The following is a 13298-nucleotide window of genomic DNA, read 5'->3' on the forward strand; positions in this document are numbered from 1 at the left end:
AAATCCCACAGGAGGTACAATAAAGTTACACCAGTGTTTGGGTTTTCAGTGCAAATCACATCATCCATTCACAAAAATCTCATATATTATGAGTTTAATCTCATTCATAGAAACCCCAAATATTCTGAGTTTAATCCCATGCATAGAAACCTCACAGATTCTGATCTTAATCCCATTCATAGGAACCTCATATATTCTGAGTTTAATCCCATGTATGGGATTAAATGCCCCTGCTGTCATTTATCCAACCCCAGAGTAAATGAAATTACTGCTCCATCTGCACAGGGCTTTTTTTGCACTTCATTTATCATGAGAATGTTGTGCAGGAACACGTTGGAAAACCCCAAAGCCAACCCTGCACGTGCCACTTCACCTCTTCCCAACCTTCAGCCAAGATTGAAAGCATCTCAAAGTTTATCTATTTATCCAATGCTTTGGAATAATCATCTGGAGATTGTGGCCACGCTCATGTGAAGGATTCCAATGATTTAATTGAAGGAAATGACCTCATTAATATGGAGTTAAAGTCCGTGGGTAGACTGGGAGCCTGTGCTCCATTTTCCAAAGAAAATGAATTGTGGGGTCAAGTGAACAATGGTTTTTAGGTGCCTAGACACCTTCAAAAATTGGGGCAAAAAAAGAAACCCAAACGGGGAATGACAATGAAATTTAATCTCAAAAATCTCTGTTGGAAAAGGAACATGTGAGCACTTTCAAATTTCCATCCCATGTTTCGTTTAGGACTATTCCTGCTTTATTTTCCTTTGGTATAAATCTGTTTATTGGCTGTGAACAACATGAACAAACTTTGAAGTGACCCTGCTTTGAGGGGGGAATTGGAGCAATGACTTCCAGACACCCTTTCAGCCCAAATTAGCCTATAACTCTATTACAAAATGGTAAAGATGCCCTGAAATAAGCCCTTTAAACACTGAAACGTGAGTGATCTCAATGTGAATATATAATTGTTTGTTAAACCACCAGGAATTCCCGGGGAAGCAACCACCACAAAGCTGAGATTTTCAAAACTACCTAAAGAACCTACTGGAAATCAAGGATTTGAAGTGAAAAAGGAGCTCAAAACTCATGTTTCACAAATATCATGCTGTGAATAATAAATGTATTTACAAATCTCAGCCATGAAGAACTTTAACTGTATTCAAAAGGCACTGAAAATTCAGGAAGAGGGTGAATTCAGGAAAATTCAGGAAATATTCCGTCCTTCATATTTTGAAAATTCAGGAAGAGGGTGAAATATTTAGTCCTTCACACAATATCCCACTGAACTTGCTCACCTGAGCCAGCGAGCAGGAGTTGCACAGGGTAGGAATTGCACAGGGTAGGAATGCACAGGCTTGGAATCATCCTCTGTCCCAAGGAATTGCTCTGGGTAAGGAATGAGGGAATTCCAGGGTTTACAGAGACCCTGAACATTCCAACCAAGTTCCTGGAAACCAGAGCGTGGGGATTCCTGCAGAGCCAGGGCCCTGCTCTGACATTTCCGAAGCCACGCTCCAACCTTTCCTGAAAAAAAACTCCTCTCTCCTTCCCCATTTTTCTCCATTTACAGGGGCTGAATGCTTGAATGCTTCCCCGCCAGCAATTCCAAAGAAAGGACAATCCCCTTGGAGCACGAGACACAGAACCTATTAATAAGCAAATGGAAAGAGCTGGCACAGATTTCTCCTTGTTTAATTCAGCAGCCACCAGAGCCTGAGAGTTTCTCTCCAAGGTGGGAGATGACTTAATGCACCTCCAGCTCCCCCCCACAGCCAGGACTCCCAGGATGCTCCTTTAATCACACAGCTCTGGATTTTAAGGGAAAGGAGCCTTTAATCCTGTCCATGCTGTCTCCATCCACACCTGAGCACGACTCGGGTTTGGGGGGGAGAAGGAGGGCAGAGCTTTGGGGAAATGACTCTGTGGAGGTGGAGGGTGAGGAGATCAAACCCTTGTCCACAAGTGGAAAACAACCCCTCCAGCTTGTGCTTAACCCTCTCCTGTCCCAAATCTGATCTTCCTCTCCTCCTCCTGCAATCCTGAAGAGAATCCAAAGGAATCCTGTCCCATAGAAACCTTCCCATCCACCTTCCCATCCACCTGCTTTGCAGAGAACATTTCTGTGTCACATAGGAATTTCCTGGATTATTTCCATTGGGGAAAAGAAAACCACCCAGAGATGCTTTTTCAGTTATGGTGAATTATTTTCCCTCCTTACACATCCCAGTTTTCCAGCAACCCCATCTGAGATCAACATAAAAGTGGTGCTGGGTTGGAAGTCAGGCTCCAGGGGAAGGAGGCAATGTGGGGTGTCCTCAACCAGTTCTACACTTCTCCATTCTAAAAGCACTTTCACCTCCCCTGCTATGTATAAAAGGATCTGCCAAGCAACAGAAAATATCAACTCTGACACAATAAAATGTGGGAATCCAGTTTTTTTCATCTTTGAACTGAGCACACCCAGTGGCTGAGCCCAGCAGCACATTGGATTCTGTGCCCCAGACTCATCTCCTGCTCCACAGGCTGAATCCTGCAGTTTCAGTTCCTTCAAGCCTCTCTAAATCTGTTGCATCCCTGCACCTCACACCCCCAATTTGTTTAGGGATGAAAAAAAGCAAAAATCCTCAACCCCCTCTGCCCCCAAAACCCCCAAACCCGGCGATAATTTCCCTGGCAAAACACTTCTCCCACAAAAAGCTCCAACCCTGGCTCTTCCCATCCCGGGAGCTGCTGTGTGTGTTTAAATTGCAGCCTGGGTGACAACACTACTGGGTACATCCCGGGCTTAAATCATCCACTTGTCTTTCATATTGACACTTCCTCAAATGCAATCCCATCACAGGAGTGTTCCTGTGACATGTGGAATATGGAACAGGCTCCCCAGTGGACACTGGTCATTTTAATGTTGTGAGCAGCTCGTCACACCTTTCAGCCTCCTTCCAGCTTTGCTCTTCCTGCTGTATAAATTGGGGTGGCCATGGAATGACAATAATCTCCTGGTGATGCTCCACTTTCCATCCCAGGGGGTTCCTCGGTGATTCACAGGTTTCTCTGCAGCATTTCTGCACCAGGACAGGGTATCCCAGGAAGTTTCTCACAAAGAAAGAATGGGAATAACCCCATTAGAAAAACGTGTCAAAAAGTGGCTCTGAAGAAAATGTGCTGGTTTTTTTTCCAAATCCCAACTGCCAGGGACAGGTTATGATTTAATATTTTGTAGGTGTCTGGTTTACCTGTCTGTTCAAACTTAATCATTTAATCAAAACTCTTATCATTTATCAAAAGTTTATCATTTGGAGGTCAAGCCTTCCCAGCAGACCCTGGGAAATAAAGCTGCCTCTTTCACTGCTGTTCTGATTTATTGGAAAGCCACAAAATAAACTCTTCCTCAGGAAATCAGCTCCACCAAAGCCCCCCATTTACTCTGCTGGGATATCCTTAAAGTCTTACACTGTGAAGGGTGACCAACACGGACAATTCCCAGCCTCAGGGGTGACCATTCCACTGGAAATTCCATTTCTCATGTGGGGAAAGTGCTGAAAAGCTTTGTAAATGCTCTTTAAAATCAAGCTTCATGGAGCACGTTGACTTCAGAGCTTCTCGACAGCAGCAGATCAGAATCATCTGGGTTGGTACTCCTGTGATTCACCCCAAAAGTGACCTGTAATGATGAATATAAGATGTATTTTAATATAAACCCAGATACACAGATGCAGCCATTGCCCAAACAGTAAGAAATTGCAATTAAACACATCATTTTCCTGAAGTTTGATGAAGAAATTACCCGAAAGTTCATCCAGAGCTGAGGCAGCAAACTCAGATCACGTTCACTGTGATTCACAGAAGGTTTTTAATCTGCCTTGGGGGAGGCTTAACTGGGCATGACACACGTCACCAGCACAGGGGAAGCAGCAGCTCTTAATGCACCTCAGATTCCATCCCTGATCCAATGGGTGGGTCCAGAAATGCTGGAACAGGTTGGGAGTTTTGGAGTCATAGAATCATAGAATCACAGAATCAGCTGGGTTGGAAGGGACCTCCGAGATCATCAAGTCCAACCCTTGATCCAACCCCGCCGTGGTTCCCAGCCCATGGCACTGATGCCACATCCAGTCTCACCTTAAAAACCTCCAGGGATGGAGAATCCACCCCTTCCCTGGGCAGCCCATTCCAATGGCTGATCACCCTCTCTGCAAAGAAATTCTTTCTAATGTCCAACCTAAACCTCCCCTGGCACAGCTGCAGACCCTGAGCCCTCTTGTCTTGCTGATGGTTGCCTGGGAAAAGAGACCAACCCCCCCCTGGCTCCCCCCTCCTGTCAGGGAGTTGCAGAGAGTGAGGAGGTCTCCCCTGAGCCTCCTCTTCTCCAGGCTGAACAGCCCCAGCTCCCTCAGCCTCTCCTCACAGCACTTGTGCTCCAGTCCCTTCCCCAGCCTTGTTGCTCTTCTCTGGACCTGCTCCAGGACCTCAATGTCCTTCCTGAGCTGAGGGCCCAGAACTGGACACAGCACTCCAGGGGTGGCCTCACCAGTGCTGAGTCCAGGGCAGGAATCACTTCCTTGGACCTGTTGGCCACACTGTTCCTGAGCCAGGCCAGGATCCATTGGCCTCTTGGCCACCTGGGCACACTCTGGCTCATGTTCAGCTTCCCATCAATCCAATCCCTCATTCCAGGCTCTCTGGTCAGCCCAAACAGGGAGGGTAATGAATGGCAAGGCTGCCCTTAGGAGGAGCAGAGTTATTAGCCTAATGCAGCGGGAGGAATGATGCATTAAGACATTAAGAATCAAAACAATCACATTAATGCTTTGACAGCATAAGCAGGAAACAAAAGATGGGAGCTGTAACACGAACCATATGGCTCCATAACTAATCCCTCCTTTAAGCAGCCTCGTGGAAGCACCTCGGGAAGGTTTTGGGCCTTCCCAGAGCATCTCAGCATCCTTATTTTACAGAGTTCTCCTTTTATTCTCTCCTCCCCCCCTGCTTTTTCCCTCTCTGAAAGCATTTTGTTGTGGGTTTTGTTTTGGTTTGGTTTATTTTTGCCTGAAAAGATCTTCCAACTGCTTCTCCTTCCCTTAAAGTCCAAATCCTACGTCAACCCAATTAAGCCCACACAGCCATAATAAATGAGGCTTGTCAGTTAGGCTCACTTGAGACCCAAACTGAGCTAATATTACTCAATATGCAGATGTTTTCTGTCTCTTTCCCTCGGAAAAAAAAAGAAAACAAAAAAGGAAAAGTGTTATTCAAATGGATTAGTGATGAATTGCTGTTAATCTGAAGAGGATACGCTGCAGAATGACACGAGGTTGCAGAAATGTCAAGTGGAGGAGATGTGTGGGAGCAGTGAAGTCCTCTCTCAACCTGCTGGTGGGTTTAAATAATTCATATGTCGTGCTGTTGGACCACACCAGCTCACTCTTGGCAAAGAAACCCCACCAAAATAAAGAGGGTTGCACAAAAACCTTTGGCCCTCAAACGCTGCTCAAACAGGGACCTGTCAGAGGGACACGTTCCAGGAAGAGTCTCTGGGCTCGTTTTCAACTCTTCCAGAAGTTGCTGGGAGTCACAGAGCCCTTTAAATTCCTAAAAATCACATTACAGGGCCCTTCAAATTCCTAAAAATCACATTACACCTGATTCTGCAAAACAAAGTGGTTGGAGTTTAACCCCAGTGGCTGCAGCCCCGATGACTCCAGGGCAGTCACCTCCACAGCACTTAAAAATTGCCTCCAATCTGATTTTAAGGATAATTATCCCCAATGTCATCCACACCAATGTGAAGTATCAAAAGTTTTTTAAAAGCCTAAAAAAAAAATAAAATAAAATTGGCATCTGTTTCCCTCAGTTCCTGTAACAGTCTGGCTGGGAATTTGTTGGAAAGAGGGGAAACTGAGGTTGGATTTATGGATAAAATTCTTCCCTGTGAGGGTGGGGAGGGGCTGGGATGGAATTCCCAGAGAAGCTGTGGCTGCCCCATCCCTGGAAATGTCCAAGTCAAGGTTGGAGCAGGTGGAAGTTGTCCCTGCTCGTGGCAGTGGGTGGAATAAGATGATATTTAAGGTCCCTTCCAACCCAAACCATTCTATGACTCTTTTTCCCATTATCCTTGTATTTTTTTTCTCACTCTTTCCACAGCTTTCCCTGTTTTTCTGTATTTATTCCACAGAAGCTGAGTGCTAATGGCAAAAAAAAAAAACCCAACAAAACACCCTGTAGCTGAATTTGAAGCGTTTCAAAGCTTCAAATCCTGAGCCAAGGACTCATCTTAAAAATAGTGTTTGAACAACACCCGGAGAAAGAAAGCAAAATGCAGGTGTGGGAAAACACTTCAAGGAATCTTTGAATGCAAGATCTGGAATTTATTCATTTTTAATCGAAGAAATGGCTCTTTGCAGGAGCTGGAGGGAGGAGGAAGGAAGACACACAGACTATTTTATATTGCCCCAAAATCCAGGAGTGGGGCTTAATGCAAATAACTGACGAGTTTTCGAGAAAAAAGAGAATTTAAAAATAAAAATAAAATAAATACACGTAGAGTTTTTTCCTCCTCAAGCACCAGCAGCTGCACTTTGTGCTTTAACAAACAAATTCCTGCTGAGCTGCCACATAAATGCAAATGATCGGGATAATTCTTTTCCTTGGGTTTTTTTTTGATAAAAAAATCCAGTTAAAGATTTCTGCAGTGGAACTGAATGCTCTGATTTATCTCTCTCAGAGCCAACGTTAAACTGAAGACAGAACTCAGTTTTCATTCAAGAATAGTTTACTGGAGAACATCCAGAGTTTGGAAATTTTTTCCTTTTGTTTCTTTTTATTCCCTGGTTGTTTTGGTTTGGGTTTTTTTTTTTTCCTGCTTTGTTTGCAAAGCAATTTCATAGAGGTTGAAAAGCTACAGGAAAAAAAATAATCAAAGTTTCAATAGAAAAGAGCATGAAAAAAAACCTCCTTTATTTAACCAACCTTAGCATGACAGCAGATATGGCAAAGATCGAAATTCCAGTTATATCTGCTTTACACAAAACAATAATATAGGTTAAAAAAACCCCTGATTTCTCCCAATCAAGTTGTTTTAAATGAGAGTCCAATAACTACCTTGGGCTGATATTGGAGTTCTGGAGAAGGAAAGCAGGAATTCCCTGGGTTAGATCTCAGCAGAGACAAGGAAAATCAGTGATTTCTTCTTTATTTTTGTTTACTTCCCTCATGCCCTTCAGTGTATTTACCATCTGCACATTTGTTACTGCAATAAATAATTTACTTTTTGATATTTTAGGCTCCTTTTGTGGGTTTGAATACAAATATTGACTAAACAAGAGCAAAATGTTGTTTGATGCTCTAAAACCAAAATACTGCAAATCTGATTTTGATCTAAAGTTCCAATAATGTGAATTATAGCAGTTTCAGGGGTTTAAATTAATTTACTTCAGGCAAAAGGATAAAGGGGGCTGAAGTCTTGTAGTAAATGAAGTTGAAGGTTATCCACTGGCTCCTGGGCTGATATTGGAGTTCTGGAAAAGGAAAGTAGGAATTCCCTGAGACAAGGAAAATCAGCAATTTCTTCTTTATTTTTTTTTACTTTCCTTTTTTCAGGAAAGTAAATCTGCACATTTGTTACTACAATAAATAACTTGCTTTTTGATATTTTAGGCTCCTTTTGTAGATTTGAATACAAATATTGACTAAATAAGAACGCCAGATGTTATTTGATGCTCTAAAACCAAAATACTGCAAATCTAATTTTGGTCTTAAGTTAGAACAAAATTCCAATAATGTCAATTATAGCATTTTCAGGGTGTAAATTAATTTACTTCAGGCCCAAGGATAAAGGGGGCTGAAGTTTTACAGTAAATGAAGTTGAAGGTTATCCACTGGCTCCTGGGCTGAGCATCCCTGAGCTTTGGAAGCTCCACAAAACCAGCTTTTCCCATCCAGATGTGCAGCAAAGACAGAGAGGAGAGCAAATCACAGAAGAATTCCAGTTCCAGGCTGTGAGGAAGAGAAGGCAGAGAAGTTTGGGTTGTTTTATTTAATTTTTTATCGCCTCCTTTTGCATCCTCTGCCTGGAAAGACTTGGCTAAGTGTGTCAGCTTCCTCCTTAATTGGAGTCTCTGTCTACTGAGAGCTCCAGTAAGTAATAAATAGATTCTCACCTACCTACTTTCCAAAGCTCTTCAAAGCCCACCTGGGCTACTGATGTTCTTGCTCACAATGGAGAATAGAGAAGGAGCTGAAGGATTTGACACTGCCTGAAACAGGCACTTAATAAATAGTGTTCTCCTGCCATGATTCAAACCAGCTGGCCATGGGGAACCAGGGGAGAATTTAACTGGGGAGAGAAGGAAATAAAGATAAAGTCAGAATAAATTCATCTCCTCGCTTTCTTCACCCCCTCCCTCTCCCTTTCCCCCCCCCAAAAGGCAGCAAAGCTGGTTTTCATAATTGCAAAGGGAAAAGGGGGGGGGGAGCAAAAAAACATCCAAGAATTCCTCCTGAAAGAGATCAGCAAAGCCTTCCAAAAAACATGAAAATGGTAGGAAAACCCGGAGAGAGCAGGAATTCCCAACGTTTGGAAATTAAGAAGGGAGAGGGGAAAAAAATAAAGGAAAAAAAAAGAGAGAAAAGGCAAATTTAAACCACAGGAACAAGGTTTTCCAGTGGTGAGTAATGATTTTCAAAGTGAACTCTGCTGAAAAACACCTGCCTTGCTGATAAACTGATTCCCTGGAAGAAAAGTCAAAGGGATTTGACAGGAACAGCTTCACCTCCAGCCAGATTTTTCACTTTGGAAGTAAAACTTAGCTCCCAGGTTTTCCATTAAAAGGACATCAATCCTTTTTTTTAAATCCCTAATGGAGTCACAAAGTGTTTCGGGAGCAGCACACGAGGAAACCTCGGGGAAGTTCAGCTGTGGAACCCCAGGGCAAAGCCCAGGAGCAGGTTGGGATATTCCAGCCAACTGGAAGGGCAGGGAAAACCCCAAATCCTGTCCCCAGGATGGCAGGCCTGGTATCCACACCCAGGAAAAGGTTTGGGAGCTCTTCAATGACCACCTGACTTGTGCTTTCCTGAATTACAGTAATTGTTGAATTTATAGGAAGAAATTCCTTAAACTGCCTTTAGTGGCTTGGAACTGAAGAAGAGCAGGGTAAGATGGGATGTTGGGAAGGAATTCCTCCCTGTGAGGGTGGTGAGGGGCTGGGATGGAATTCCCAGAGAAGCTGTGGCTGCCCCTGGATCCCTGGAAGTGTCCAAGGCCAGGTTGGACGGGGTTTGGAGTAACCTGGGCCAGTGGAAAGTGTCCCTGCCCACAGCAGGAGCTGGAACCAGGTCATTTTAAGGTCCTTTCCAACCCAAACCATTCCATGATTCCATGACACTCTTCTAGAGGTGGACTGACACGGTGCATGATGCAAATCCAGCTGGGATCCAACATTCCAGTGTCCTGCAGGAGCCGCTTTGTGTCACCACAACGAACATCAGACACTCCAACTACTCCTTTCCTGCCCTCTCTCATCCCTCTCCTGAGCCCTTCCCTCTTGGATACACCACTGTTCCCAGCTGCCCTGCCCATGGAAGGCTGGCTCTGGCAAAATCCCAGGAAATCAGTGCTGGCATTACAACAATCAGCATTTTATTTCCAGTTTAGGTTTACAGACAATTAACAACAGCACGAGGGGAAACGGCCTCAAGCTGAGCCAGGGGAGGGTGAGGTTGGATATTGGGAAAATTCCTTCATGGAAAAGGGTGGTTAAACATTGGAAGGGGCTGCCCTGGAGGTGGTGGAGTCCCCACTCCTGGAGGTGTCCAAGGAATGACTGGATGTGGCACTTCCAAGATAGGATTGACTGGGCACGGTGGGATTGAGCTTGATGAACTTGGAGGTCTTTTCCAACCTTAATGGTTCTGTGATTCCATGAAAATCCATTAAGGTCTTTTCCAATCTTAATGGTTCTGTGATTCCATGAAATCTTCACCTTGATCAGCAGCTAAATAAATCTTAGTGGTGACAAAGGACAACACACCTAAAATCCAGTGCAGAGCTAAAGGAATCCACAGAAGGACTTTCTGGACATCCAGGGCTGAGAGGCAGCAAGTTGATGCTCTGACAGAACAGAGTAAAAGGAAGAAAAATAACATTCTGAGAAGTTTCAGGGCTCTAGAAGCTCATTTTTCAAGCCACACGTGATAACTGGCTGGAAGAAACTCAGGCACTGGCTTAGAAAAAGAGAAAAAAATCATTAATTTTGGAGTTTGTGTTCAGAGGTCACAAGCCCGAGGCTGAAAGTTAGTGGAAGAACGTTACACACACAAAAACAGGGAGGGAAGATCCTGGTCTTTCTTACAGGGACAAATCCTTGGATAATTTAGCAGCACGTGGGATGTTTTATGTGGATCTCTTCAGGAAGGTTATTTTAAAACATTCAGAAGTTGCAACCACACCTTGGAAACATCTCAGTGGCAGGATAATGGGATTTTTATTTCTTTTTTTTTTTCCCCAAGAAATCAGTGGAAATTGTGCACCAAATTCTACAGCTGAAAGAGGCAGAGCTGGGATGGAAATTCCTGACAGTTGAGAGGGAAAAATATTGTTTTCGTGACTTCTAAGGAAGTTTAATTTGCAGTAAATAGCATCTTATAAAGGTTGAGAGATGTTAAAAGGATAATCTCAAATATGGGAATGTCATTTCCCAGTGAGTTCTCCCATTCCCAGAGCCAAAAACCTGGAGTGGGCCCTGTGAGGTGGATTCCCAGCACGGACACTGAGTCCTGCTTGTGGAGAGAAGCTTTTCCAACCCTCCTGCACTTCCCACGTGTCCTCCCTGTTCATCCACGGGCACGAGCACCACGAGGATGAAAAGATGGGCTTTTCATCTTCAGAGAATTTTGCAAACCTGCCCATCTTCTCCCCTGCTCCAGGAGGATAATCACCAGCAGGCAGACAGCATGGATTTGTTGAAGTGAGAGAAGATTCTCGGGCTAATTTTAGGGGTTTGAACAGAAGGCGACACTCCAGCTGGGAGAAGATTTCCACCGAAAACAGTGTTTTGATGAAAACCAGAGGGTGAAGAGGGGGAGTTTCACAACATTTTTTTCCCCCCTCCTTTTCCCAACCTGCTCTGTGGAATCCACATGGGACACTGGGAGCCATTAGCACGGAGGGAGCTGTGATGGTTCTGGCAGCAGAATCCAACCAGGGACCTTCTGGAGCAGACAGAGATCTCTCTCCCAAGGAGTTTTGCAGGAATCTAATGGCATGTTTGGCACAGTGAGAGAGAGAAGTTGTTTTGTGAGTTGTTTACCTGAGTGGATCAACGTGGATCCCTGAAAGAAGAAGGATCTAAAGGAGACTGAACCCGATTCCTCCACCCCTCAATTCCTCGTGTAATTGTGCACTGGGAGTCACTGTTACCTTAACCTGAGCTCCTCAACCTGCTGGATGTGTGTCCTTCCCCTCCTCCAAATCAACCAGACTCTGAGAATCTACCTGAGATTTCTGGCTGGGGTTTTGGGTTGGGTTTTGCTCTTTTAAGGGAAGGCAGATAACTGGTAGAAATTTTCACTTGGTAGAAATTTTCACTTGGTGAAACAACAATTTGCTGAGACAGAATGAAAAAACTGGGTGGTTTTATCAACCTTAGTTCCAATTCACCTGCTCCATAATTAGTGCAAAACTTCCTCCTTTTAGGGACAACAAAAAGGTAGAAAATCCTCCAGCCAAGGGGGGACATTTATTCATTTAAAATCACACAGGTCGGATCTCTCTGGAAGGCACATTTAAAGCACGAAGGAAAAAACTACCCTTAAAAATCAAAATATTTCAAAACTCAGGGTTAATCTCAGAACTGATCTTGCAGGAATAACTGAACCAGCAGGAAAGGCTGGCCAGAATTCCCCCCCTTCCCTTTCAGACCCCCCGTGTGTCCTGCTCTCCCTCACCTTGGAATGCTCACGGAGAGGGAACGAGACAACGGAGCCGGGGCTGATGTCCCCTGGTGCCCATCCAGCTCTGCTCCAACTCCAGAAACAAAGCATTTGAGTTGCTCAAGAAACCCAAACGAGTATTTATAACTTCCTGACAGGCTGGATTGCACAAAGCTTTAAGATCCCTGTAAAGTCCTGCCTTCCCTCCTTTCTCTCCCTCTCTCCACGCGATAAAACTTGTGGCTCTTCGGGGAGAGCCACTTCTCCCCCAGATCCAGAATCAATGCCTGGTGTCTGAAGACACCCTCATGTTCAACACCACCTTTTCAGCACCTCAAGCTGCCCAATCTCTCTCCCCCTCCTGTGGCCAGCTCAGGATCAGCTCCATCACCAAGTGTTCCTTTAACTAGAAGACAACGGAAGGCACAGGAGGAAAGTCTTCCAAGTGATAGGTTTAAGTGATAGAACGAGCAGGAATCCTGGCAAAACCCGTGGAGGGACTGCCAGGAAATTCTATATGATGCAGGTGCAAATAGTTTTTTGGGTTTGTTTTGTTTTTTTTTAATTCAGACTCATTAAAATATGTATTTTGCGAAACGAATTAAATTAAAACATCTGGAAGCTGGGGAGGAAAGGCAGGGGCTGGACAGGAGGACTGAAAACACACACACACACACACAATGACTTTGTCTCCAGTTAAAAAGTGGATTTGAAGGCCCCGGGATCCATAATTGTGGGAAAGTAACCTGAAGATGCCAAACAACAGGAAATTACCAGAAGAATCTGTCAGCACAATCAGCTGCTATTTTCATTGTTCTTTGGCAAATTTATACACAGTCGGGAACACCTGGGCTGGCACCAGGCCCAGCCTTGACTAATTGCCAGGGGAGAGGAGCAGTCATTTGTCTTCAGTGGGGTTTCCTACGCTCGCTCCTCAAAACATGTGGTTTCACTTTTCCCCTCTCTCTGCAGGAAATGGCAGGACAGTGAAACGCAGAATAAATGAGCTCGATTCCAAGAGGTTGCCTCCTCAGAGGCCACTCCAAAAATAACTGTCTTGTGAGAGGCTGTTAATAACCAAGATTCTATATACTGTCTTCAGCAAACAACATTTCAAAGGCACAGTGTTCCTTTGCTCCCCAGACCCTCTGTGCTTTAAAAACCTTGGGGGGGGGGGAAAGAGAGGGAAGGGAGGGAGAAGAGGAAGAACCCACAGGCACTTGTGAGTCCTGAATATTTTCACACTCTCTTCAAACTGCCCTTGCAAAACCCAACACACCTCAGAGAAGTTGCTTGGATTTTTCCTTTGGAGCCGAGCAAAAAGTGTTTTCCCAACTTTATTCCGGGATGAGCAGGTTAAATGGCTCCAT

The sequence above is a fragment of the Neopelma chrysocephalum genome, unplaced genomic scaffold (assembly GCF_003984885.1).
Source record: "Neopelma chrysocephalum unplaced genomic scaffold, ASM398488v2 Primary Assembly neopelma1_175, whole genome shotgun sequence".
NCBI lineage: Eukaryota > Metazoa > Chordata > Aves > Passeriformes > Pipridae > Neopelma > Neopelma chrysocephalum.